The sequence below is a fragment of the Astatotilapia calliptera genome, chromosome 3 (assembly GCF_964374335.1).
Source record: "Astatotilapia calliptera chromosome 3, fAstCal68.1, whole genome shotgun sequence".
NCBI lineage: Eukaryota > Metazoa > Chordata > Actinopteri > Cichliformes > Cichlidae > Astatotilapia > Astatotilapia calliptera.
Genome location: NC_137424.1, coordinates 24,696,263 through 24,721,615, shown reverse-complemented (window position 1 = coordinate 24,721,615; position 25,353 = coordinate 24,696,263). Strand labels below are relative to the sequence as shown.

At 55.6% G+C, this 25,353-nt stretch overlaps 11 non-coding genes and 4 pseudogenes across 11 annotated transcripts; all 15 read left to right on the top strand.

Moving 5' to 3' along the window:
* Positions 1-2,307: 2,307 nt before the first annotated feature.
* On the top strand, positions 2,308-2,426 carry LOC145426803 (5S ribosomal RNA). Its single transcript, XR_013907521.1, has one exon. It is a non-coding gene; the product is annotated as a 5S ribosomal RNA (ribosomal RNA).
* An 857-nt stretch (positions 2,427-3,283) lies between these two features.
* Positions 3,284-3,402, top strand: LOC145427411 (5S ribosomal RNA; annotated as a pseudogene).
* A 1,294-nt stretch (positions 3,403-4,696) lies between these two features.
* Positions 4,697-4,815, top strand: LOC145426862 (5S ribosomal RNA). The gene has a single exon (XR_013907583.1). It is a non-coding gene; the product is annotated as a 5S ribosomal RNA (ribosomal RNA).
* Positions 4,816-6,701: 1,886 nt separating this feature from the next.
* Positions 6,702-6,820, top strand: LOC145427870 (5S ribosomal RNA). Its single transcript, XR_013908412.1, has one exon. It is a non-coding gene; the product is annotated as a 5S ribosomal RNA (ribosomal RNA).
* A 1,610-nt stretch (positions 6,821-8,430) lies between these two features.
* Positions 8,431-8,549, top strand: LOC145427645 (5S ribosomal RNA). Its single transcript, XR_013908187.1, has one exon. It is a non-coding gene; the product is annotated as a 5S ribosomal RNA (ribosomal RNA).
* A 1,608-nt stretch (positions 8,550-10,157) lies between these two features.
* Positions 10,158-10,276, top strand: LOC145427865 (5S ribosomal RNA). The gene has a single exon (XR_013908407.1). It is a non-coding gene; the product is annotated as a 5S ribosomal RNA (ribosomal RNA).
* A 2,315-nt stretch (positions 10,277-12,591) lies between these two features.
* LOC145427381 (5S ribosomal RNA) lies at positions 12,592-12,710 on the top strand (annotated as a pseudogene).
* A 1,490-nt stretch (positions 12,711-14,200) lies between these two features.
* Positions 14,201-14,319, top strand: LOC145426861 (5S ribosomal RNA). Its single transcript, XR_013907582.1, has one exon. It is a non-coding gene; the product is annotated as a 5S ribosomal RNA (ribosomal RNA).
* A 1,686-nt stretch (positions 14,320-16,005) lies between these two features.
* LOC145426999 (5S ribosomal RNA) lies at positions 16,006-16,124 on the top strand. The gene has a single exon (XR_013907722.1). It is a non-coding gene; the product is annotated as a 5S ribosomal RNA (ribosomal RNA).
* Positions 16,125-17,887: 1,763 nt separating this feature from the next.
* LOC145427329 (5S ribosomal RNA) lies at positions 17,888-18,006 on the top strand (annotated as a pseudogene).
* Positions 18,007-20,042: 2,036 nt separating this feature from the next.
* LOC145426802 (5S ribosomal RNA) lies at positions 20,043-20,161 on the top strand. Its single transcript, XR_013907520.1, has one exon. It is a non-coding gene; the product is annotated as a 5S ribosomal RNA (ribosomal RNA).
* A 1,095-nt stretch (positions 20,162-21,256) lies between these two features.
* On the top strand, positions 21,257-21,375 carry LOC145427090 (5S ribosomal RNA). The gene has a single exon (XR_013907814.1). It is a non-coding gene; the product is annotated as a 5S ribosomal RNA (ribosomal RNA).
* Positions 21,376-22,431: 1,056 nt separating this feature from the next.
* Positions 22,432-22,550, top strand: LOC145426550 (5S ribosomal RNA). Its single transcript, XR_013907260.1, has one exon. It is a non-coding gene; the product is annotated as a 5S ribosomal RNA (ribosomal RNA).
* Positions 22,551-23,450: 900 nt separating this feature from the next.
* Positions 23,451-23,569, top strand: LOC145426808 (5S ribosomal RNA). Its single transcript, XR_013907527.1, has one exon. It is a non-coding gene; the product is annotated as a 5S ribosomal RNA (ribosomal RNA).
* Positions 23,570-24,581: 1,012 nt separating this feature from the next.
* LOC145427412 (5S ribosomal RNA) lies at positions 24,582-24,700 on the top strand (annotated as a pseudogene).
* The last annotated feature ends 653 nt before the right edge of the window (positions 24,701-25,353 follow it).

Here is a 25,353-nt window from a genome sequence, read left to right as displayed (position 1 = left end):
CCACAGAGTTAGAGCATCATTCAATCCTCTCAGGATGACCACTCCACTTACTCTGCATCCAGTCAGCTCATGAATTAACAACACTTGCAGACTGTAACCCTTTTATTTTTTGTTTATGCCTTCAAATCCACCTTAAATCTTCTTACCTAAACGTTGGTTTTAAACACAAACAATTCTTATATTCTATTTTGAAACGCTGTCACCATTCATATATTTACAATGTTATTATATACTAAGCCAGCATTTTAATCGCAGACATTTATCCACATTTGCAAACAATAGTTATAGAGCTGAATAGCACACAAAACCAAAAGCATAGTCCTCTCATGCGCTCTGCATCAGCTGCCTCATTTGCATGCACACACACTCTTCATCTAAGAATAGCAGCAGGAAGTCAGTGCATTGCCGACTCAACCCACAGAGATCTTTTTTTTTTATTACAGAGACGTCTTATATTTACAACTGCACAGATTTTAAACCTTTTCACACCTATCGAATTTCGACAAATTTAACATAACAGTGTAACCGATAAACTCCCTGAGTTTTTTGCGATCAATTAACCAGTATCAAGACTTTAACTGTTTCTGGCCTCATTTCTAAAATCCCTAACTCAATTTAAAAGTGTCCAACACCCAAGGTCCAACCTTTGCTGCCCAAAAAAGCGCAGGTACCGTTCCAAACGGTAAGGAGACTCTAACTCCTAGTTATTCTGGAGTGCCCCAAGCTCCACAGTGACCAACTGACTATCCCTCTTCGAGGACAATGTCTAAGCGTCCTTGACATTGGCAAGCGTTACCTCTGAGCACTGCGCTTCCTAGCAGACTCGAACTGCCGTTCTAGAATAATTTATAATACTTTGAAACAACCATCAACACCCAAAACAAGTGTATAACTGAGGCAGGTGCAACCTAGTGGTCAATGGAGACTCCAACTCACAAAATGACCGCTCAGGTCCACTCTTATGACCAAATTTGGACTCTAACCAACACAATAACCAATTCCCTACCAAACTACTTGAGACTCTAACTCAATTTCTTTGGGACTTCAACCCAGTATTTAAACTTTTCTTATCAGACTCTTAACTGCTTTCATTTCTTCTTAGCAGAACTCTAACTGCTTCAACTCATGAGATTTTCATCAAAATCAAAACAGACATCCACCAGTAACTTCAGTGAGTAGACTTAAATTTTATCATGTCCAATTTGGCACACTTTGGAAATAATTCAACAGGTAGTGCCTTACCTTTTGGATAAGCCGGCTTATGCCCACTCACTTCGACCACTGGAATTCATGTCTGCCCGTCTGACCACCTCGGACCACCGCTCACACCTCCACTTTTCTCCCTTACTCAACCACCGGACGAAGCCCCCAAATGTTAAGATTCAAAAATTGAGGAAGGGTACAAGAGGTGATCGAAAAATAACCACACTGGTCCGGCCGGGTGAAGTCAAACGAAGATTTTAATTCACATGTGGGAAGATCAAAGGAAACAGCAATTGATCTTCAACTTACTCAAAGCATTAAACAGATATTTATACCGTCAGGGCTTAAATTTAATGACGCCCCTTCAACGTCACAGATACATTTTATACATAGATCAAATCAAAACCACAACGACTTTTGACACCGTTTAAAAGAACAATTGTCTCCTATCTTCACAACAGGTGCTTCCTGTCACTGCCGGATGCTCGCTTGTCATCCTGACACCTCAGCAAAACATGATTAAACTTTCACCTATAAATGATTCTCTAACTAAGTGTGTGTCTGTGTGCTAACCACAATTGCACCCTGTTTCACCTCGCGACTAGCTCCTGACCTCTAACCAGACAGAGAGACAGAAGCCACTCTGATATGCAACAACTGAAACTATGTATGTGTCCTCTACTAAATAAATGTTTTAATCAAGAACCCCTACTTTAAAGCTTAATACAAGAATATGAACATATAAAAGATATTAAAATGAACTGTTGTGTAAGCATGTACTGCAATTCCTTCTATGTTCTAGTTTTCCCTCAACATGGATCATCTAGACACTCTCACTGGATGAAGCTCACAACCATTAATGAACCTGAACATCAACTCAAATAAGCACAGATATGCAATATGTATAAAATAGTTATAACTGCACCTGGAATACAAAGTTAACATCATCATAAACATCTTAAGGCCATCTTAAAGCTATCTGTTACATTGTTAAAGCAATGATCATACTGCAGATTATATTATGCTGGTAAAATACTTTTTGTTCATCCCTACACCACCTAATCAGTTGAATCCATAAATTGAGACATTGTGCTGGGGCCAGCAGCTTACGGCCATACCACCCTGAGCACGCCCGACCTCGTCTGATCTCGGAAGCTAAGCAGGGCTGGGCTTGGTTAGTACTTGGATGGGAGACTTCCTTGGAATACCTGGTGCTGTAAGCCTTTCATTTTCATGTCATTGAACCGCTTTTGATCCAGAGAAGGGATGTATTAAAAGACCAAAAGCAGCTGCCCATTAATGAGGGCACATTAACGACATTGCTTTTGGCTGTTTTCCAATGTCTTGTGCTGCTAGCTGATGCCACTTACACCACACCAGGGCCTGAGTGACCGGCTGGGGCCACTTACACCACATCAGGGCCTGTGGTTGCTGGCTGAGGCCACTTACACCACACCAGGGCCTGTGGCTGCTGGCTGAGGCCACCTACACCACACCAGGGCATTAGTTGCTATTGAGGCCAATTACACCACACCAGGGTCTGTGGCTCTTGCTCAGGCCACTTACACCACACCAGGGCCTGTGGCTGCTGGATGAGGCGACTTACACCACACCAGGGCCTGTGGCTCTTGCTGAGGCCACTTACACCACACCAGGGCCTTAGTTGCTATTGAGGCCAATTACACCACACCAGGGCCTGTGGCTCTTGCTCAGGCCACTTACACCACACCAGGGCCTGTGGCTCTTGCTCAGGCCACTTACTCCACACCAGGGCCTGTGGCTCTTGCTCAGGCCACTCATATCACACCAGGCCCTGTGCTTCTGGCCGAGGCCATCTTCACCAAACCAGGCCCTGTGCTGCTAGCTGTGACCATGTACAACACACCAGGCCCTGTTCTGGTTCCTGAGGCCATCTTCAACAATCCAGGGCCTGTGCTGTTGGATAAATGCTAAACTGAGCCTTTGGGTTAGGGTATTATGCAAACATGCAGGTATGGTTATAGGATTGTCTTCGTAACTCCAGGTACTTGCCACCTAATCACTTGAATCCATAAATTGAGACATTGTGCTGTGGCCAGCAGCTTACGGCCATACCACCCTGAGCATGCCCGACCACGTCTGATCTCGGAAGCTAAGCAGGGCTGTGCTTGGTTAGTACTTGGATGGGAGACTTCCTTGGAATACCTGGTGCTGAAAGCCTTTCATTTTCATGTCTTTGAACCGCTTTTGATCCAGAGAAGGGGTGTATTAAAAGACCAAAAGCAGCTGCCCATTAATGAGGGCACATTAACGACATTGCTTTTGGCTGTTTTCCAATGTCTTGTGCTGCTAGCTGATGCCACCTACACCACACCAGGGCCTGAGTGACCGGCTGGGGCCACTTACACCACATCAGGGCCTGTGGCTGCTGGCTGAGGCCACTTACACCACACCAGGGCCTGTGGCTGCTGGCTGAGGCCACTTACACCACACCAGTGCCTGTGGCTCTTGCTCAGGCCACTTACACCACACCAGGGCCTGTGGCTGCTGGCTGAGGCCACTTACACCACATCAGGGCCTGTGGCTCTGGCTGAGGCCACTTACACCACACCAAGGCCTGTGGCTGCTGGCTGAGGCCACCTACACCACACCAGGGCCTTAGTTGCTATTGAGGCCAATTACACCACACCAGGGTCTGTGGCTCTTGCTCAGGCCACTTACACCACACAAGGGCCTGTGGCTGCTGGCTGAGGCCACTTACACCACACAAGGGCCTGTGGCTGCTGGCTGAGGCCACCTACACCACACCAGGGCCTTAGTTGCTATTGAGGCCAATTACACCACACCAGGGCCTGTGGCTCTTGCTCAGGCCACTTACACCACACCAGGGCCTGTGGCTGCTGGCTGAGACCACTTACACCACACCAGGGCCTGTGGCTCTTGCTCAGGCCACTTACACCACACCAGGGTCTGTGACTCTTGCTCAGGCCACTTACACCACACCAGGGCCTGTGGCACTGGCTGAGGCCACTTACACCACACCAGGGCCTGTGGCTGCTGGCTTAGGCCACTTACACCACACCAGGGCCTGTGGCTGCTGGCTGAGGCCACTTACACCACACCAGGGCCTGTGGCTGCTGGCTGAGGGCACTTACACCACACCAGTGCCTGTGGCTTCTGGCTGAGGCCACTTACACCACACCAGGGCCTGTGGCTCTTGCTCAGGCCACTCACATCACACCAGGCCCTGCGCTTCTGGCCGAGGCCATCTTCACCAAACCAGGCCCTGTGCTGCTAGCTGTGGCCATGTACAACACACCAGGCCCTGTGCTGGTTCCTGAGGCCATCTTCAACAATCCAGGGCCTGTGCTGTTAGATAAATGCTAAACTGAGCCTTTGGGTTAGGGTATTATGCAAACATGCAGGTATGGTTAAAGGATTGTCTTCGTAACTTCAGGTACTTGCCACCTAATCAGTTGAATCCATAAATTGAGACATTGTGCTGGGGCCAGCAGCTTACGGCCATACCACCCTGAGCACGCCCGACCTCGTCTGATCTCGGAAGCTAAGCAAGGCTGGGCTTGGTTAGTACTTGGATGGGAGACTACCTGGGAATACCTGGTGCTGTAAGCCTTTCATTTTCATGTCATTGAACCGCTTTTGATCCAGAGAAGGGGTGTATTAAAAGACCAAAAGCAGCTGCCCATTAATGAGGGCACATTAACGACATTGCTTTTGGCTGTTTTCCAATGTCTTGTGCTGCTAGCTGATGCCACCTACACCACACCAGGGCCTGAGTGACCGGCTGGGGCCACTTACACCACATCAGGGCCTGTGGCTGCTGGCTGAGGCCACTTACACCACACCAGGGCCTGTGGCTGCTGGCTGAGGCCACTTACACCACACCAGGGCATTAGTTGCTATTGAGGCCAATTACACCACACCAGGGTCTGTGGCTCTTGCTCAGGCCACTTACACCACACCAGGGCCTGTGGCACTGGCTGAGGCCACTTACACCGCACCAGGGCCTGTGGCTGCTGGCTGAGGCCACCTACACCACACCAGGGCATTAGTTGCTGTTGAGGCCAATTACACCACACCAGGGTCTGTGACTCTTGCTCAGGCCACTTACACCACACCAGGGCCTGTGGCACTGGCTGAGGCCACTTACACCACACCAGGGCCTGTGGCTGCTGGCTGAGGCCACTTACACCACACCAGGGCCTGTGGCTGCTGGCTGAGGTCACTTACACCACACCAGGGCCTGTGGCTGCTGGCTGAGGGCACTTACACCACACCAGTGCCTGTGGCTTCTGGCTGAGGCCACTTACACCACACCAGGGCCTGTGGCTCTTGCTCAGGCCACTTACACCACACCAGGGCCTGTGGCTGCTGGCTGAGGCCACTTACACCACACCAGGGCCTGTGGCTGCTGGCTGAGGCCACTTACACCACACCACGGCCTGTGGCTGCTGGCTGAGGGCACTTACACCACACCAGTGCCTGTGGCTGCTGGCTGAGGCCACTTACACCACACCAGGGCATTAGTTGCTATTGAGGCCCCTTACACCACACCAGGGCCTGTGGCACTGGCTGAGGCCACTTACACCACTCCAGGGCCTGTGGCTGCTGGCTGAGGCCACCTACACCACACCAGGGCATTAGTTGCTATTGAGGCCAATTACACCACACCAGGGTCTGTGGCTCTTGCTCAGGCCACTTACACCACACCAAGGCCTGTGGCACTGGCTGAGGCCACTTACACTACACCAGGGCCTGTGGCTCTGGCTGAGGCCACTTACACCACACCAGGGCCTGTGGCTGCTGGCTGAGGCCACTTACACCACACCAGGGCCTGTGGCTGCTGGCTGAGGCCACTTACACCACACCAGGGCCTGTGGCTGCTGGCTGAGGCCACTTACACCACACCAGGGTCTGTGGCTCTTGCTCAGGCCACTTACACCACACCAGGGCCTGTGGCACTGGCTGAGGCCACTTACACCACACCAGGGCCTGTGGCTGCTGGCTGAGGCCACTTACACCACACCAGGGCCTGTGGCTGCTGGCTGAGGCCACTTACACCACACCAGGGCCTGTGGCTGCTGGCTGAGGCCACTTACACCACACCAGGGCCTGTGGCTGCTGGCTGAGGCCACTTACACCACACCAGTGCCTGTGGCTTCTGGCTGAGGCCACTTACACCACACCAGGGCCTGTGGCTCTTGCTCAGGCCACTCACATCACACCAGGCCCTGCGCTTCTGGCCGAGGCCATCTTCACCAAACCAGGCCCTGTGCTGCTAGCTGTGGCCATGTACAACACACCAGGCCCTGTGCTGGTTCCTGAGGCCATCTTCAACAATCCAGGGCCTGTGCTGTTAGATAAATGCTAAACTGAGCCTTTGGGTTAGGGTATTATGCAAACATGCAGGTATGGTTAAAGGATTGTCTTCGTAACTTCAGGTACTTGCCACCTAATCAGTTGAATCCATAAATTGAGACATTGTGCTGGGGCCAGCAGCTTACGGCCATACCACCCTGAGCACGCCCGACCTCGTCTGATCTCGGAAGCTAAGCAGGGCTGGGCTTGGTTAGTACTTGGATGGGAGACCGCCTTGGAATACCTGGTGCTGTAAGCCTTTCATTTTCATGCCATTGAACCGCTTTTGATCCAGAGAAGGGGTGTATTAAAAGACCAAAAGCAGCTGCCCATTAATGAGGGCACATTAACGACATTGCTTTTGGCTGTTTTCCAATGTCTTGTGCTGCTAGCTGATGCCACCTACACCACACCAGGGCCTGAGTGACCAGCTGGGGCCACTTACACCACATCAGGGCCTGTGGCTGCTGGCTGAGGCCACTTACACCACACCAGGGCCTGTGGCTGCTGGCTGAGGCCACTTACACCACACCAGGGCCTGTGGCTGCTGGCTGAGGCCACCTACACCACACCAGGGCCTTAGTTGCTATTGAGGCCAATTACACCACAACAGGGTCTGTGGCTCTTGCTCAGGCCACTTACACCACACCAGGGCCTGTGGCACTGGCTGAGGCCACTTACACCACACCAGGACCTGTGGCTCTGGCTGAGGCCACTTACACCACACCAGGGCCTGTGGCTGCTGGCTGAGGCCACTTACACCACACCAGGGCCTGTGGCTGCTGGCTGAGGCCACTTACACCACACCAGGGCCTGTGGCTGCTGGCTGAGGCCACTTTCACCACACCAGGGCCTGTGGCTGCTGGCTGAGGCCACTTACACCACACCAGGGCCTGTGGCACTGGCTGAGGCCACTTACACCACACCAGGACCTGTGGCTCTGGCTGAGGCCACTTACACCACACCAGGACCTGTGGCTCTGGCTGAGGCCACTTACACCACACCAGGGCCTGTGGCTGCTGGCTGAGGCCACTTACACCACACCAGGGCATTAGTTGCTATTGAGGCCACTTACACCACACCAGGGCCTGTGGCTGCTGGCTGAGGCCACCTACACCACACCAGGGCATTAGTTGCTATTGAGGCCAATTACACCACACCAGGGTCTGTGGCTCTTGCTCAGGCCACTTACACCACACCAGGGCCTGTGGCTGCTGGCTGAGGCCACTTACACCACACCAGGACCTGTGGCTCTGGCTGAGGCCACTTACACCACACCAGGGCCTGTGGCTGCTGGCTGAGGCCACTTACACCACACCAGGGCCTGTGGCTGCTGGCTGAGGCCACTTACACCACACCAGGGCCTGTGGCACTGGCTGAGGCCACTTACACCACACCAGGACCTGTGGCTCTGGCTGAGGCCACTTACACCACACCAGGGCCTGTGGCTGCTGGCTGAGGCCACTTACACCACACCAGGGCCTGTGGCTGCTGGCTGAGGCCACTTACACCACACCAGGGCCTGTGGCTGCTGGCTGAGGCCACTTACACCACACCAGTGCCTGTGGCTTCTGGCTCAGGCCACTCACATCACACCAGGCCCTGCGCTTCTGGCCGAGGCCATCTTCACCAAACCAGGCCCTGTGCTGCTAGCTGTGGCCATGTACAACACACCAGGCCCTGTGCTGGTTCCTGAGGCCATCTTCAACAATCCAGGGCCTGTGCTGTTAGATAAATGCTAAACTGAGCCTTTGGGTTAGGGTATTATGCAAACATGCAGGTATGGTTAAAGGATTGTCTTCGTAACTTCAGGTACTTGCCACCTAATCAGTTGAATCCATAAATTGAGACATTGTGCTGGGGCCAGCAGCTTACGGCCATACCACCCTGAGCACGCCCGACCTCGTCTGGTCTCGGAAGCTAAGCAGGGCTGGGCTTGGTTAGTACTTGGATGGGAGACTACCTGGGAATACCTGGTGCTGTAAGCCTTTCATTTTCATGTCATTGAACCGCTTTTGATCCAGAGAAGGGGTGTATTAAAAGACCAAAAGCAGCTGCCCATTAATGAGGGCACATTAACGACATTGCTTTTGGCTGTTTTCCAATGTCTTGTGCTGCTAGCTGATGCCACCTACACCACACCAGGGCCTGAGTGACCGGCTGGGGCCACTTACACCACATCAGGGCCTGTGGCTGCTGGCTGAGGCCACTTACACCACACCAGGGCCTGTGGCTGCTGGCTGAGGCCACTTACACCACACCAGGGCATTAGTTGCTATTGAGGCCAATTACACCACACCAGGGTCTGTGGCACTGGCTGAGGCCACTTACACCACACCAGGGCCTGTGGCTGCTGGCTGAGGCCACCTACACCACACCAGGGCATTAGTTGCTATTGAGGCCAATTACACCACACCAGGGTCTGTGACTCTTGCTCAGGCCACTTACACCACACCAGGGCCTGTGGCTGCTGGCTGAGGCCACTTACACCACACCAGGGCCTGTGGCTGCTGGCTGAGGTCACTTACACCACACCAGGGCATTAGTTGCTATTGAGGCCCCTTACACCACACCAGTGCCTGTGGCTTCTGGCTGAGGCCACTTACACCACACCAGGGCCTGTGGCTCTTGCTCAGGCCACTTACACCACACCAGGGCCTGTGGCTGCTGGCTGAGGCCACTTACACCACACCAGGGCCTGTGGCTGCTGGCTGAGGCCACTTACACCACACCAGGGCCTGTGGCTGCTGGCTGAGGCCACTTACACCACACCAGTGCCTGTGGCTGCTGGCTGAGGCCACTTACACCACACCAGGGCATTAGTTGCTATTGAGGCCCCTTACACCACACCAGGGCCTGTGGCACTGGCTGAGGCCACTTACACCACACCAGGGCCTGTGGCTGCTGGCTGAGGCCACCTACACCACACCAGGGCATTAGTTGCTATTGAGGCCAATTACACCACACCAGGGTCTGTGGCTCTTCCTCAGGCCACTTACACCACACCAGGGCCTGTGGCACTGGCTGAGGCCACTTACACTACACCAGGGCCTGTGGCTCTGGCTGAGGCCACTTACACCACACCAGGGCCTGTGGCTGCTGGCTGAGGCCACTTACACCACACCAGGGCCTGTGGCTGCTGGCTGAGGCCACTTACACCACACCAGGGCCTGTGGCTGCTGGCTGAGGCCACTTACACCACACCAGGGCCTGTGGCTGCTGGCTGAGGCCACTTACACCACACCAGTGCCTGTGGCTTCTGGCTGAGGCCACTTACACCACACCAGGGCCTGTGGCTCTTGCTCAGGCCACTCACATCACACCAGGCCCTGCGCTTCTGGCCGAGGCCATCTTCACCAAACCAGGCCCTGTGCTGCTAGCTGTGGCCATGTACAACACACCAGGCCCTGTGCTGGTTCCTGAGGCCATCTTCAACAATCCAGGGCCTGTGCTGTTAGATAAATGCTAAACTGAGCCTTTGGGTTAGGGTATTATGCAAACATGCAGGTATGGTTAAAGGATTGTCTTCGTAACTTCAGGTACTTGCCACCTAATCAGTTGAATCCATAAATTGAGACATTGTGCTGGGGCCAGCAGCTTACGGCCATACCACCCTGAGCACGCCCGACCTCGTCTGATCTCGGAAGCTAAGCAGGGCTGGGCTTGGTTAGTACTTGGATGGGAGACTACCTGGGAATACCTGGTGCTGTAAGCCTTTCATTTTCATGTCATTGAACCGCTTTTGATCCAGAGAAGGGGTGTATTAAAAGACCAAAAGCAGCTGCCCATTAATGAGGGCACATTAACGACATTGATTTTGGCTCTTTTCCAATGTCTTGTGCTGCTAGCTGATGCCACCTACACCACACCAGGGCCTGAGTGACCGGCTGGGGCCACTTACACCACATCAGGGCCTGTGGCTGCTGGCTGAGGTCACTTACACCACACCAGGGCCTGTGGCTGCTGGCTGAGGGCACTTACACCACACCAGTGCCTGTGGCTTCTGGCTGAGGCCACTTACACCACACCAGGGCCTGTGGCTCTTGCTCAGGGCACTTACACCACACCAGGGCCTGTGGCTGCTGGCAGAGGCCACTTACACCACACCAGGGCCTGTGGCTGCTGGCTGAGGGCACTTACACCACACCAGTGCCTGTGGCTGCTGGCTGAGGCCACTTACACCACACCAGGGCATTAGTTGCTATTGAGGCCCCTTACACCACACCAGGGCCTGTGGCACTGGCTGAGGCCACTTACACCACACCAGGGCCTGTGGCTGCTGGCTGAGGCCACCTACACCACACCAGGGCATTAGTTGCTATTGAGGCCAATTACACCACACCAGGGTCTGTGACTCTTGCTCAGGCCACTTACACCACACCAGGGCCTGTGGCACTGGCTGAGGCCACTTACACCACACCAGGGCCTGTGGCTGCTGGCTGAGGCCACTTACACCACACCAGGGCCTGTGGCTGCTGGCTGAGGTCACTTACACCACACCAGGGCCTGTGGCTGCTGGCTGAGGGCACTTACACCACACCAGTGCCTGTGGCTTCTGGCTGAGGCCACATACACCACACCAGGGCCTGTGGCTGCTGGCTCAGGCCACTTACACCACACCAGGGCCTGTGGCTGCTGGCTGAGGCCACTTACACCACACCAGTGCCTGTGGCTGCTGGCTGAGGCCACTTACACCACACCAGGGTATTAGTTGCTATTGAGGCCACTTACACCACATCAGGGCCTTTGGCACTGGCTGAGGCCACTTACACCACACCAGGGCCTGTGGCTGCTGGCTGAGGCCACCTACACCACACCAGGGCATTAGTTGCTATTGAGGCCCCTTACACCACACCAGGGCCTGTGGCACTGGCTGAGGCCACTTACACCACACCAGGGCCTGTGGCTGCTGGCTGAGGCCACCTACACCACACCAGGGCATTAGTTGCTATTGAGGCCAATTACACCACACCAGGGTCTGTGGCTCTTGCTCAGGCCACTTACACCACACCAGGGCCTGTGGCACTGGCTGAGGCCACTTACACTATACCAGGGCCTGTGGCTCTGGCTGAGGCCACTTACACCACACCAGGGCCTGTGGCTGCTGGCTGAGGCCACTTACACCACACCAGGGCCTGTGGCTGCTGGCTGAGGCCACTTACACCACACCAGGGCCTGTGGCTGCTGGCTGAGGCCACTTACACCACACCAGGGCTTGTGGCTGCTGGCTGAGGCCACTTACACCACACCAGGGCCTGTGGCTGCTGGCTGAGGCCACTTACACCACACCAGTGCCTGTGGCTTCTGGCTGAGGCCACTTACACCACACCAGGGCCTGTGGCTCTTGCTCAGGCCACTCATATCACACCAGGGCCTTACTTGCTATTGAGGCCAATTACACCACACCAGGGTCTGTGGCTCTTGCTCAGGCCATTTACACCAAACCAGGGCCTGTGGCTGCTGGATGAGGCGACTTACACCACACCAAGGCCTGTGGCTGCTGGATGAGGCCACTTACACCACACCAGGGCCTTAGTTGCTATTGAGGCCACTTACACCACACCAGGGCCTGTGGCTCTGGCTGAGGCCACTTACACCACACCACGGGCTTATTTGCTTCTGAGGCCACTTACACCACACCAGGGCCTGTGGCTCTGGCTGAGGCCACTTACACCACACCAGGGCCTGTGGCTCTTGCTCAGGCCACTTACTCCACACCAGGGCCTGTGGCTCTTGCTCAGGCCACTCATATCACACCAGGCCCTGTGCTTCTGGCCGAGGCCATCTTCACCAAACCAGGCCCTGTGCTGCTAGCTGTGACCATGTACAACACACCAGGCCCTGTTCTGGTTCCTGAGGCCATCTTCAACAATCCAGGGCCTGTGCTGTTGGATAAATGCTAAACTGAGCCTTTGGGTTAGGGTATTATGCAAACATGCAGGTATGGTTATAGGATTGTCTTCGTAACTCCAGGTACTTGCCACCTAATCACTTGAATCCATAAATTGAGACATTGTGCTGTGGCCAGCAGCTTACGGCCATACCACCCTGAGCATGCCCGACCACGTCTGATCTCGGAAGCTAAGCAGGGCTGTGCTTGGTTAGTACTTGGATGGGAGACTTCCTTGGAATACCTGGTGCTGTAAGCCTTTCATTTTCATGTCATTGAACCGCTTTTGATCCAGAGAAGGGGTGTATTAAAAGACCAAAAGCAGCTGCCCATTAATGAGGGCACATTAACGACATTGCTTTTGGCTGTTTTCCAATGTCTTGTGCTGCTAGCTGATGCCACCTACACCACACCAGGGCCTGAGTGACCGGCTGGGGCCACTTACACCACATCAGGGCCTGTGGCTGCTGGCTGAGGCCACTTACACCACACCAGGGCCTGTGGCTGCTGGCTGAGGCCACTTACACCACACCAGGGCATTAGTTGCTATTGAGGCCAATTACACCACACCAGGGTCTGTGGCTCTTGCTCAGGCCACTTACACCACACCAGGGCCTGTGGCACTGGCTGAGGCCACTTACACCACACCAGGGCCTGTGGCTGCTGGCTGAGGCCACTTACACCACACCAGGGCCTGTGGCTGCTGGCTGAGGTCACTTACACCACACCAGGGCCTGTGGCTGCTGGCTGAGGGCACTTACACCACACCAGTGCCTGTGGCTTCTGGCTGAGGCCACTTACACCACACCAGGGCCTGTGGCTCTTGCTTGGGCCACTTACACCACACCAGGGCCTGTGGCTGCTGGCTGAGGCCACTTACACCACACCAGGGCCTGTGGCTGCTGGCTGAGGCCACTTACACCACACCAGGGCCTGTGGCTGCTTGTTGAGGGCACTTACACCACACCAGTGCCTGTGGCTGCTGGCTGAGGCCACTTACACCACACCAGGGCATTAGTTGCTATTGAGGCCCCTTACACCACACCAGGGCCTGTGGCACTGGCTGAGGCCACTTACACCACACCAGGGCATTAGTTGCTATTGAGGCCCCTTACACCACACCAGGGCCTGTGGCTGCTGGCTGAGGCCACCTACACCACACCAGGGCATTAGTTGCTATTGAGGCCAATTACACCACACCAGGGTCTGTGGCTCTTGCTCAGGCCACTTACACCACACCAGGGCCTGTGGCACTGGCTGAGGCCACTTACACTACACCAGGGCCTGTGGCTCTGGCTGAGGCCACTTACACCACACCAGGGCCTGTGGCTGCTGGCTGAGGCCACTTACACCACACCAGGGCCTGTGGCTGCTGGCTGAGGCCACTTACACCACACCAGTGCCTGTGGCTTCTGGCTGAGGCCACTTACACCACACCAGGGCCTGTGGCTCTTGCTCAGGCCACTCACATCACACCAGGCCCTGCGCTTCTGGCCGAGGCCATCTTCACCAAACCAGGCCCTGTGCTGCTAGCTGTGGCCATGTACAACACACCAGGCCCTGTGCTGGTTCCTGAGGCCATCTTCAACAATCCAGGGCCTGTGCTGTTGGATAAATGCTAAACTGAGCCTTTGGGTTAGGGTATTATGCAAACATGCAGGTATGGTTATAGGATTGTCTTCGTAACTTCAGGTACTTGCCACCTAATCAGTTGAATCCATAAATTGAGACATTGTGCTGGGGCCAGCAGCTTACGGCCATACCACCCTGAGCACGCCCGACCTCGTCTGATCTCGGAAGCTAAGCAAGGCTGGGCTTGGTTAGTACTTGGATGGGAGACTACCTGGGAATACCTGGTGCTGTAAGCCTTTCATTTTCATGTCATTGAACCGCTTTTGATCCAGAGAAGGGGTGTATTAAAAGACCAAAAGCAGCTGCCCATTAATGAGGGCACATTAACGACATTGCTTTTGGCTGTTTTCCAATGTCTTGTGCTGCTAGCTGATGCCACCTACACCACACCAGGGCCTGAGTGACCGGCTGGGGCCACTTACACCACATCAGGGCCTGTGGCTGCTGGCTGAGGCCACTTACACCACACCAGGGCCTGTGGCTGCTGGCTGAGGCCACTTACACCACACCAGGGCATTAGTTGCTATTGAGGCCAATTACACCACACCAGGGTCTGTGGCTCTTGCTCAGGCCACTTACACCACACCAGGGCCTGTGGCACTGGCTGAGGCCACTTACACCGCACCAGGGCCTGTGGCTGCTGGCTGAGGCCACCTACACCACACCAGGGCATTAGTTGCTATTGAGGCCAATTACACCACACCAGGGTCTGTGGCTGCTGGCTGAGGCCACTTACACCACACCAGGGCATTAGTTGCTATTGAGGCCAATTACACCACACCAGGGTCTGTGGCTCTTGCTCAGGCCACTTACACCACACCAGGGCCTGTGGCTGCTGGCTGAGGCCACTTACACCACACCAGGGCCTGTGGCTGCTGGCTGAGGCCACTTACACCACACCACGGCCTGTGGCTGCTGGCTGAGGGCACTTACACCACACCAGTGCCTGTGGCTGCTGGCTGAGGCCACTTACACCACACCAGGGCATTAGTTGCTATTGAGGCCCCTTACACCACACCAGGGCCTGTTGCACTGGCTGAGGCCACTTACACCACTCCAGGGCCTGTGGCTGCTGGCTGAGGCCACCTACACCACACCAGGGCATTAGTTGCTATTGAGGCCAATTACACCACACCAGGGTCTGTGGCTCTTGCTCAGGCCACTTACACCACACCAGGGCCTGTGGCTCTGGCTGAGGCCACTTACACCACACCAGGGCCTGTGGCTGCTGGCTGAGGCCACTTACACCACACCAGGGCCTGTGGCTGCTGGCTGAGGCCACTTACACCACACCAGGGCCTGTGGCTGCTGGCTGAGGCCACTTACACCACACCAGGGTCTGTGGCTCTTGCTCAGGCCACTTACACCACACCAGGGCCTGTGGCACTGGCTGAGGCCACTTACACCACACCAGGGCCTGTGGCTCTGGCTGAGGCCACTTACACCACACCAGGGCCTGTGGCTGCTGGCTGAGGCCACTTACACCACACCAGGGCCTGTGGCTGCTGGCTGAGGCCACTTACACCACACCAGGGCCTGTGGCTGCTGGCTGAGGCCACTTACACCACACCAGTGCCTGTGGCTTCTGGCTGAGGCCACTTACACCACACCAGGGCCTGTGGCTCTTGCTCAGGCCACTCACATCACACCAGGCCCTGCGCTTCTGGCCGAGGCCATCTTCACCAAACCAGGCCCTGTGCTGCTAGCTGTGGCCATGTACAACACACCAGGCCCTGTGCTGGTTCCTGAGGCCATCTTCAACAATCCAGGGCCTGTGCTGTTAGATAAATGCTAAACTGAGCCTTTGGGTTAGGGTATTATGCAAACATGCAGGTATGGTTAAAGGATTGTCTTCGTAACTTCAGGTACTTGCCACCTAATCAGTTGAATCCATAAATTGAGACATTGTGCTGGGGCCAGCAGCTTACGGCCATACCACCCTGAGCACGCCCGACCTCGTCTGATCTCGGAAGCTAAGCAGGGCTGGGCTTGGTTAGTACTTGGATGGGAGACTGCCTGGGAATACCTGGTGCGGTAAGCCTTTCATTTTCATGCCATTGAACCGCTTTTGATCCAGAGAAGGGGTGTATTAAAAGACCAAAAGCAGCTGCCCATTAATGAGGGCACATTAACGACATTGCTTTTGGCTGTTTTCCAATGTCTTGTGCTGCTAGCTGATGCCACCTACACCACACCAGGGCCTGAGTGACCAGCTGGTGCCACTTACACCACATCAGGGCCTGTGGCTGCTGGCTGAGGCCACTTACACCACACCAGGGCCTGTGGCTGCTGGCTGAGGCCACTTACACCACACCAGGGCCTGTGGCTGCTGGCTGAGGCCACCTACACCACACCAGGGCCTTAGTTGCTATTGAGGCCAATTACACCACAACAGGGTCTGTGGCTCTTGCTCAGGCCACTTACACCACACCAGGGCCTGTGGCACTGGCTGAGGCCACTTACACCACACCAGGACCTGTGGCTCTGGCTGAGGCCACTTACACCACACCAGGGCCTGTGGCTGCTGGCTGAGGCCACTTACACCACACCAGGGCCTGTGGCTGCTGGCTGAGGCCACTTACACCACACCAGGGCCTGTGGCACTGGCTGAGGCCACTTACACCACACCAGGACCTGTGGCTCTGGCTGAGGCCACTTACACCACACCAGGACCTGTGGCTCTGGCTGAGGCCACTTACACCACACCAGGGCCTGTGGCTGCTGGCTGAGGCCACTTACACCACACCAGGGCATTAGTTGCTATTGAGGCCACTTACACCACACCAGGGCCTGTGGCTGCTGGCTGAGGCCACCTACACCACACCAGGGCATTAGTTGCTATTGAGGCCAATTACACCACACCAGGGTCTGTGGCTCTTGCTCAGGCCACTTACACCACATCAGGGCCTTTGGCACTGGCTGAGGCCACTTACACCACACCAGGGCCTGTGGCTGCTGGCTGAGGCCACCTACACCACACCAGGGCATTAGTTGCTATTGAGGCCCCTTACACCACACCAGGGCCTGTGGCACTGGCTGAGGCCACTTACACCACACCAGGGCCTGTGGCTGCTGGCTGAGGCCACCTACACCACACCAGGGCATTAGTTGCTATTGAGGCCAATTACACCACACCAGGGTCTGTGGCTCTTGCTCAGGCCACTTACACCACACCAGGGCCTGTGGCACTGGCTGAGGCCACTTACACTATACCAGGGCCTGTGGCTCTGGCTGAGGCCACTTACACCACACCAGGGCCTGTGGCTGCTGGCTGAGGCCACTTACACCACACCAGGGCCTGTGGCTGCTGGCTGAGGCCACTTACACCACACCAGGGCCTGTGGCTGCTGGCTGAGGCCACTTACACCACACCAGGGCCTGTGGCTGCTGGCTGAGGCCACTTACACCACACCAGGGCCTGTGGCTGCTGGCTGAGGCCACTTACACCACACCAGTGCCTGTGGCTTCTGGCTGAGGCCACTTACACCACACCAGGGCCTGTGGCTCTTGCTCAGGCCAGTCACATCACACCAGGCCCTGCGCTTCTCGCCGAGGCCATCTTCACCAAACCAGGCCCTGTGCTTCTTGCTGTGGCCATGTACAACACACCAGGCCCTGTGCTGGTTCCTGAGGCCATCTTCAACAATCCAGGGCCTGTGCTGTTAGATAAATGCTAAACTGAGCCTTTGGGTTAGGGTATTATGCAAACATGCAGGTATGGTTAAAGGATTGTCTTCGTAACTTCAGGTACTTGCCACCTAATCAGTTGAATCCATAAATTGAGACATTGTGCTGGGGCCAGCAGCTTACGGCCATACCACCCTGAGCACGCCCGACCTCGTCTAATCTCGGAAGCTAAGCAGGGCTGGGCTTGGTTAGTACTTGGATGGGAGACTGCCTGGGAATACCTGGTGCTATAAGCCTTTCATTTTCATGTCATTGAACCGCTTTTGATCCAGAGAAGGGGTGTATTAAAAGACCAAAAGCAGCTGCCCATTAATGAGGGCACATTAACGACATTGCTTTTGGCTGTTTTCCAATGTCTTGTGCTGCTAGCTGATGCCACCTACACCACACCAGGGCCTGAGTGACCGGCTGGGGCCACTTACACCACATCAGGGCCTGTGGCTGCTGGATGAGGCCACTTACACCACACCAGGGCCTGTGGCTGCGGGCTGAGGCCACTTACACCACACCAGGGCATTAGTTGCTATTGAGGCCAATTACACCACACCAGGGTCTGTGGCTCTTGCTCAGGCCACTTACACCACACCAGGGCCTGGGGCTGCTGGCTGAGGCCACTTACACCACACCAGGGCCTGTGGCTGCTGGCTGAGGCCACCTACACCACACCAGGGCATTAGTTGCTATTGAGGCCAATTACACCACACCAGGGTCTGTGACTCTTGCTCAGGCCACTTACACCACACCAGGGCCTGTGGCACTGGCTGAGGCCACTTACACCACACCAGGGCCTGTGGCTGCTGGCTGAGGCCACTTACACCACACCATGGCCTGTGGCTGCTGGCTGAGGCCACTTACACCACACCAGGGCCTGTGGCTGCTGGCTGAGGCCACTTACACCACACCAGGGCCTGTGGCTGCTGGCTGAGGGCACTTACACCACACCAGTGCCTGTGGCTCTTGCTCAGGCCACTTACACCACACCAGGGCCTGTGGCTGCTGGCTGAGGCCACTTACACCACACCAGGGCCTATGGCTGCTGGCTGAGGGCACTTACACCACACCAGTGCCTGTGGCTGTTGGCTGAGGCCACTTACACCACACCAGGGCATTAGTTGCTATTGAGGCCCCTTACACCACACCAGGGCCTGTGGCACTGGCTGAGGCCACTTACACCACACCAGGGCCTGTGGCTGCTGGCTGAGGCCACCTACACCACACCAGGGCATTAGTTGCTATTGAGGCCAATTACACCACACCAGGGTCGGTGGCTCTTGCTCAGGCCACTTACACCACACCAGGGCCTGTGGCACTGGCTGAAGTCACTTACACCACACCAGGGCCTGTGGCTGCTGGCTGAGGCCACTTACACCACACCAGTGCCTGTGGCTTCTGGCTGAGGCCACTTACACCACACCACGGCCTTATTTGCTTCTGAGGCCACTTACACCACACCAGGGCCTGTGGCTCTGGATGAGGCCACTTACACCACACCAGGGCCTTAGTTGCTATTGAGGCCAATTACACCACACCAGGGCCTGTGGCTCTTGCTCAGGCCACTTACACCACACCAGGGCCTGTGGCTGCTGGCTGAGGCCACTTACACCACACCAGTGCCTGTGGCTTCTGGCTGAGGCGACTTACACCACACCAAGGCCTGTGGCTGCTGGCTGAGGCCACTTACACCACACCAGGGTCTGTGGCTCTTGCTCAGGCCACTTACACCACACCAGGGCCTGTGGCTCCTGGCTGAGGCCACATACACCACAATACGGCCTTATTTGCTTCTGAGGCCACTTACACCACACCAGGGCCTTAGTTGCTATTGAGGCCAATTACACCACACCAGGGCCTGTGGCTCTTGCTCAGGCCACTTACACCACACCAGGGCCTGTGGCTCTTGCTCAGGCCACTTACTCCACACCAGGGCCTGTGGCTCTTGCTCAGGCCACTTACACCACACCAGGGCCTGTGGCTCTTGCTCAGGCCACTCATATCACACCAGGCCCTGTGCTTCTGGCCGAGGCCATCTTCACCAAACCAGGCCCTGTGCTGCTAGCTGTGGCCATGTACAACACACCAGGCCCTGTTCTGGTTCCTGAGGCCATCTTCAACAATCCAGGGCCTGTGCTGTTGGATAAATGCTAAACTGAGCCTTTTGGTTAGGGTATTATGCAAACATGCGGGTATGGTTATAGGATTGTCTTCGTAACTTCAGGTACTTGCCACCTAATCAGTTGAATCCATAAATTGAGACATTGTGCTGGAGCCAGCAGCTTACGGCCATACCACCCTGAGCACGCCCGACCTCGTCTGATCTCGGAAGCTAAGCAGGGCTGGGCTTGGTTAGTACTTGGATGGGAGACTTCCTTGGAATACCTGGTGCTGTAAGCCTTTCATTTTCATGTCATTGAACCGCTTTTGATCCAGAGAAGGCGTGTATTAAAAGACCAAAAGCAGCTGCCCATTAATGAGGGCACATTAACGACACTGCTTTTGGCTCTTTTCCAATGTCTTGTGCTGCTAGCTGATGCCACCTACACCACACCAGGGCCTGAGTGACCGGCTGGGGCCACTTACACCACATCAGGGCCTGTGGCTCTGGCTGAGGCCACTTACACCACACCAGGGCCTGTGGCTGCTGGCTGAGGCCACTTACACCACACCAGGGCCTGTGGCTGCTGGCTGAGGCCACCTACACCACACCAGGGCCTTAGTTGCTATTGAGGCCAATTACACCACACCAGGGTCTGTGGCTCTGGCTGAGGCCACTTACACCACACCAGGGCCTGTGGCTGCTAGCTGATGCCACCTACACAACACCAGGGCCTAAGTGACCGGCTGGGGCCACTTACACCACATCAGGGCCTGTGGCTCTGGCTGAGGCCACTTACACCACACCAAGGCCTGTGGCTGCTGGCTGAGGCCACCTACACCACACCAGGGCCTTAGTTGCTATTGAGGCCAATTACACCACACCAGGGCCTGTGGCTCTTGCTCAGGCCACTTACACCACACCAGGGCCTGTGGCTGCTGGCTGAGGCCACTTACACCACACAAGGGCCTGTGGCTGCTGGCTGAGGCCACCTACACCACACCAGGGCCTGTGGCTGCTGGCTGAGACCACTTACACCACACCAGGGCCTGTGGCTCTTGCTCAGGCCACTTACACCACACCAGGGCCTGTGGCTCTTGCTCAGGCCACTCATATCACACCAGGCCCTGTGCTTCTGGCCGAGGCCATCTTCACCAAACCAGGCCCTGTGCTTCTTGCTGTGGCCATGTACAACACACCAGGCCCTGTGCTTGTTCCTGAGGCCATCTTCAACAATCCAGGGCCTGTGCTGTTAGATAAATGCTAATCTGAGCCTTTGGGTTAGGGTATTATGCAAACATGCAGGTATGGTTAAAGGATTGTCTTCGTAACTTCAGGTACTTGCCACCTAATCAGTTGAATCCATAAATTGAGACATTGTGCTGGGGCCAGCAGCTTACGGCCATACCACCCTGAGCACGCCCGACCTCGTCTGATCTCGGAAGATAAGCATGGCTGGGCTTGGTTAGTACTTGGATGGGAGACTACCTGGGAATACCTGGTGCTGTAAGCCTTTCTTTTTCATGTCATTGAACCGCTTTTGATCCAGAGAAGGGGTGTATTAAAAGACCAAAAGCAGCTGCCCATTAATGAGGGCACATTAACGACACTGCTTTTGGCTGTTTTCCAATGTCTTGTGCTGCTAGCTGATGCCACCTACACCACACCAGGGCCTGAGTGACCGGCTGGGGCCACTTACACCACATCAGGGCCTGTGGCTGCTGGCTGAGGCCACTTACACCACACCAGGGCCTGTGGCTGCTGGCTGAGGCCACTTACACCACACCAGGGCATTAGTTGCTATTGAGGCCAATTACACCACACCAGGGTCTGTGGCTCTTGCTCAGGCCACTTACACCACACCAGGGCCTGTGGCACTGGCTGAGGCCACTTACACCACACCAGGGCCTGTGGCTGCTGGCTGAGGCCACTTACACCACACCAGGGCCTGTGGCTGCTGGATGAGGCGACTTACACCACACCAAGGCCTGTGGCTGCTGGCTGAGGCCACTTACACCACACCAGGGCCTTAGTTGCTATTGAGGCCACTTACACCACACCAGGGCCTGTGGCTGCTGGCTGTGGCCATGTACACCACACCAGGGCCTGTGGCTGCTGGCTGAGGCCACATACACCACACCAGGGCCTTAGTTGCTATTGAGGCCAATTACACCACACCAGGGCCTGTGGCACTGGCTGAGGCCACTTACACCACACCAGGGCCTGTGGCTGCTGGCTGAGGCCACTTACACCACACCAGGGCCTGTGGCTCTTGCTCAGGCCACTCATATCACACCAGACCCTGTGCTTCTGGCCGAGGCCATCTTCACCCAACCAGGCCCTGTGCTGCTAGCTGTGGCCATGTACAACACACCAGGCCCTGTGCTGGTTCCAGAAGCCATCTTCAACAATCCAGGGCCTGTGCTGTTGGATAAATGCCAAACTGAGCCTTTGGGTTAGGGTATTATGCAAACATGCAGTTATGGTTATAGGATTGTCTTCGTAACTTCAGGTACTTGCCACCTAATCACTTGAATCCATAAATTGAGACATTGTGCTGGGGCCAGCAGCTTACGGCCATACCACCCTGAGCACGCCCGACCTCGTCTGATCTCGGAAGCTAAGCAGGGCTGGGCTTGGTTAGTACTTGGATGGGAGACTGCCTGGGAATACCTGGTGCTGTAAGCCTTTCATTTTCATGTCATTGAACTGCTTTTGATCCAGATAAGGGGTGTATTAAAAGACCAAAAGCAGCTGCCCATTAATGAGGGCACATTAACGACACTGCTTTTGGCTTTTTTCCAATGTCTTCTGCTGCTAGCTGATGCCACCTACACCACACCAGGGCCTGAGTGACCGGCTGGGGCCACTTACACCACATCAGGGCCTGTGGCTCTGGCTGAGGCCACTTACACCACACCAGGGCCTGTGGCTGCTGGCTGAGGCCACTTACACCACACCAGGGCCTGTGGCTGCTGGCTGAGGCCACCTACACCACACCAGGGCATTAGTTGCTATTGAGGCCAATTACACCACACCAGGGTCTGTGGCTCTTGCTCAGGCCACTTACACCACACCAGGGCCTGTGGCACTGGCTGAGGCCACTTACACTACACCAGGGCCTGTGGCTCTGGCTGAGGCCACTTACACCACACCAGGGCCTGTGGCACTGGCTGAGGCCACTTACACCACACCAGGGCCTGTGGCTGCTGGCTGAGGCCACTTACACCACACCAGGGCCTGTGGCTGCTGGCTGAGGCCACTTACACCACACCAGGGCCTGTGGCTGCTGGCTGAGGCCACTTACACCACACCAGTGCCTGTGGCTTCTGGCTGAGGCGACTTACACCACACCAGGGCCTGTGGCTCTTGCTCAGGCCACTCACATCACACCAGGCCCTGCGCTGGTTCCTGAGGCCATCTTCAACAATCCAGGGCCTGTGCTGTTAGATAAATGCTAAACTGAGCCTTTGGGTTAGGGTATTATGCAAACATGCAGGTATGGTTAAAGGATTGTCTTCGTAACTTCAGGTACTTGCCACCTAATCAGTTGAATCCATAAATTGAGACATTGTGCTGGGGCCAGCAGCTTACGGCCATACCACCCTGAGCACGCCCGACCTCGTCTGATCTCGGAAGCTAAGCAGGGCTGGGCTTGGTTAGTACTTGGATGGGAGACTGCCTGCGAATACCTGGTGCTGTAAGCCTTTCATTTTCATGTCATTGAACCGCTTTTGATCCAGAGAAGGGGTGTATTAAAAGACCAAAAGCAGCTGCCCATTAATGAGGGCACATTAACGACATTGCTTTTGGCTGTTTTCCAATGTCTTGTGCTGCTAGCTGATGCCACCTACACCACACCAGGGCCTGAGTGACCGGCTGGGGCCACTTACACCACATCAGGGCCTGTGGCTGCTGGCTGAGGCCACTTACACCACACCAGGGCCTGTGGCTGCTGGCTGAGGCCACTTACACCACACCAGGGCATTAGTTGCTATTGAGGCCAATTACACCACACCAGGGTCTGTGGCTCTTGCTCAGGCCACTTACACCACACCAGGGCCTGTGGCTGCTGGATGAGGCGACTTACACCACACCAAGGCCTGTGGCTGCTGGATGAGGCCACTTACACCACACCAGGGCCTTAGTTGCTATTGAGGCCACTTACACCACACCAGGGCCTGTGGCTCTGGCTGAGGCCACTTACACCACACCACTTCCTTATTTGCTTCTGAGGCCACTTACACCACACCAGGGCCTGTGGCTCTGGCTGAGGCCACTTACACCACACCAGGGCCTTAGTTGCTATTGAGGCCAATTACACCACACCAGGGCCTTTGGCTCTTGCTCAGGCCACTTACACCACACCAGGGCCTGTGGCTCTTGCTCAGGCCACTTACTCCACACCAGGGCCTGTGGCTCTTGCTCAGGCCACTCATATCACACCAGGCCCTGTGCTTCTGGCCGAGGCCATCTTCACCAAACCAGGCCCTGTGCTGCTAGCTGTGACCATGTACAACACACCAGGCCCTGTTCTGGTTCCTGAGGCCATCTTCAACAATCCAGGGCCTGTGCTGTTGGATAAATGCTAAACTGAGCCTTTGGGTTAGGGTATTATGCAAACATGCAGGTATGGTTATAGGATTGTCTTCGTAACTCCAGGTACTTGCCACCTAATCACTTGAATCTATAAATTGAGACATTGTGCTGTGGCCAGCAGCTTACGGCCATACCACCCTGAGCATGCCCGACCACGTCTGATCTCGGAAGCTAAGCAGGGCTGTGCTTGGTTAGTACTTGGATGGGAGACTTCCTTGGAATACCTGGCGCTGTAACCCTTTCATTTTCATGTCTTTGAACCGCTTTTGATCCAGAGAAGGGGTGTATTAAAAGACCAAAAGCAGCTGCCCATTAATGAGGGCACATTAACGACATTGCTTTTGGCTGTTTTCCAATGTCTTGTGCTGCTAGCTGATGCCACTTACACCACACCAGTGCCTGTGGCTCTTGCTCAGGCCACTTACACCACACCAGGGAATTAGTTGCTATTGAGGCCACTTACACCACACCAGGGCCTGTGGCTGCTGGCTGAGGCCACCTACACCACACCAGGGAATTAGTTGCTATTGAGGCCACTTACACCACACCAGGGTCTGTGGCTCTTAATCAGGCTACTTACACCACACCAGGGCCTGTGGCACTGGCTGAGGCCACTTACACCGCACCAGGGCCTGTGGCTGCTGGCTGAGGCCACCTACACCACACCAGGGCATTAGTTGCTATTGAGGCCAATTACACCACACCAGGGTCTGTGACTCTTGCTCAGGCCACTTACACCACACCAGGGCCTGTGGCACTGGCTGAGGCCACTTACACCACACCAGGGCCTGTGGCTGCTGGCTGAGGCCACTTACACCACACCAGTGCCTGTGGCTGCTGGCTGAGGTCACTTACACCACACCAGGGCCTGTGGCTGCTGGCTGAGGGCACT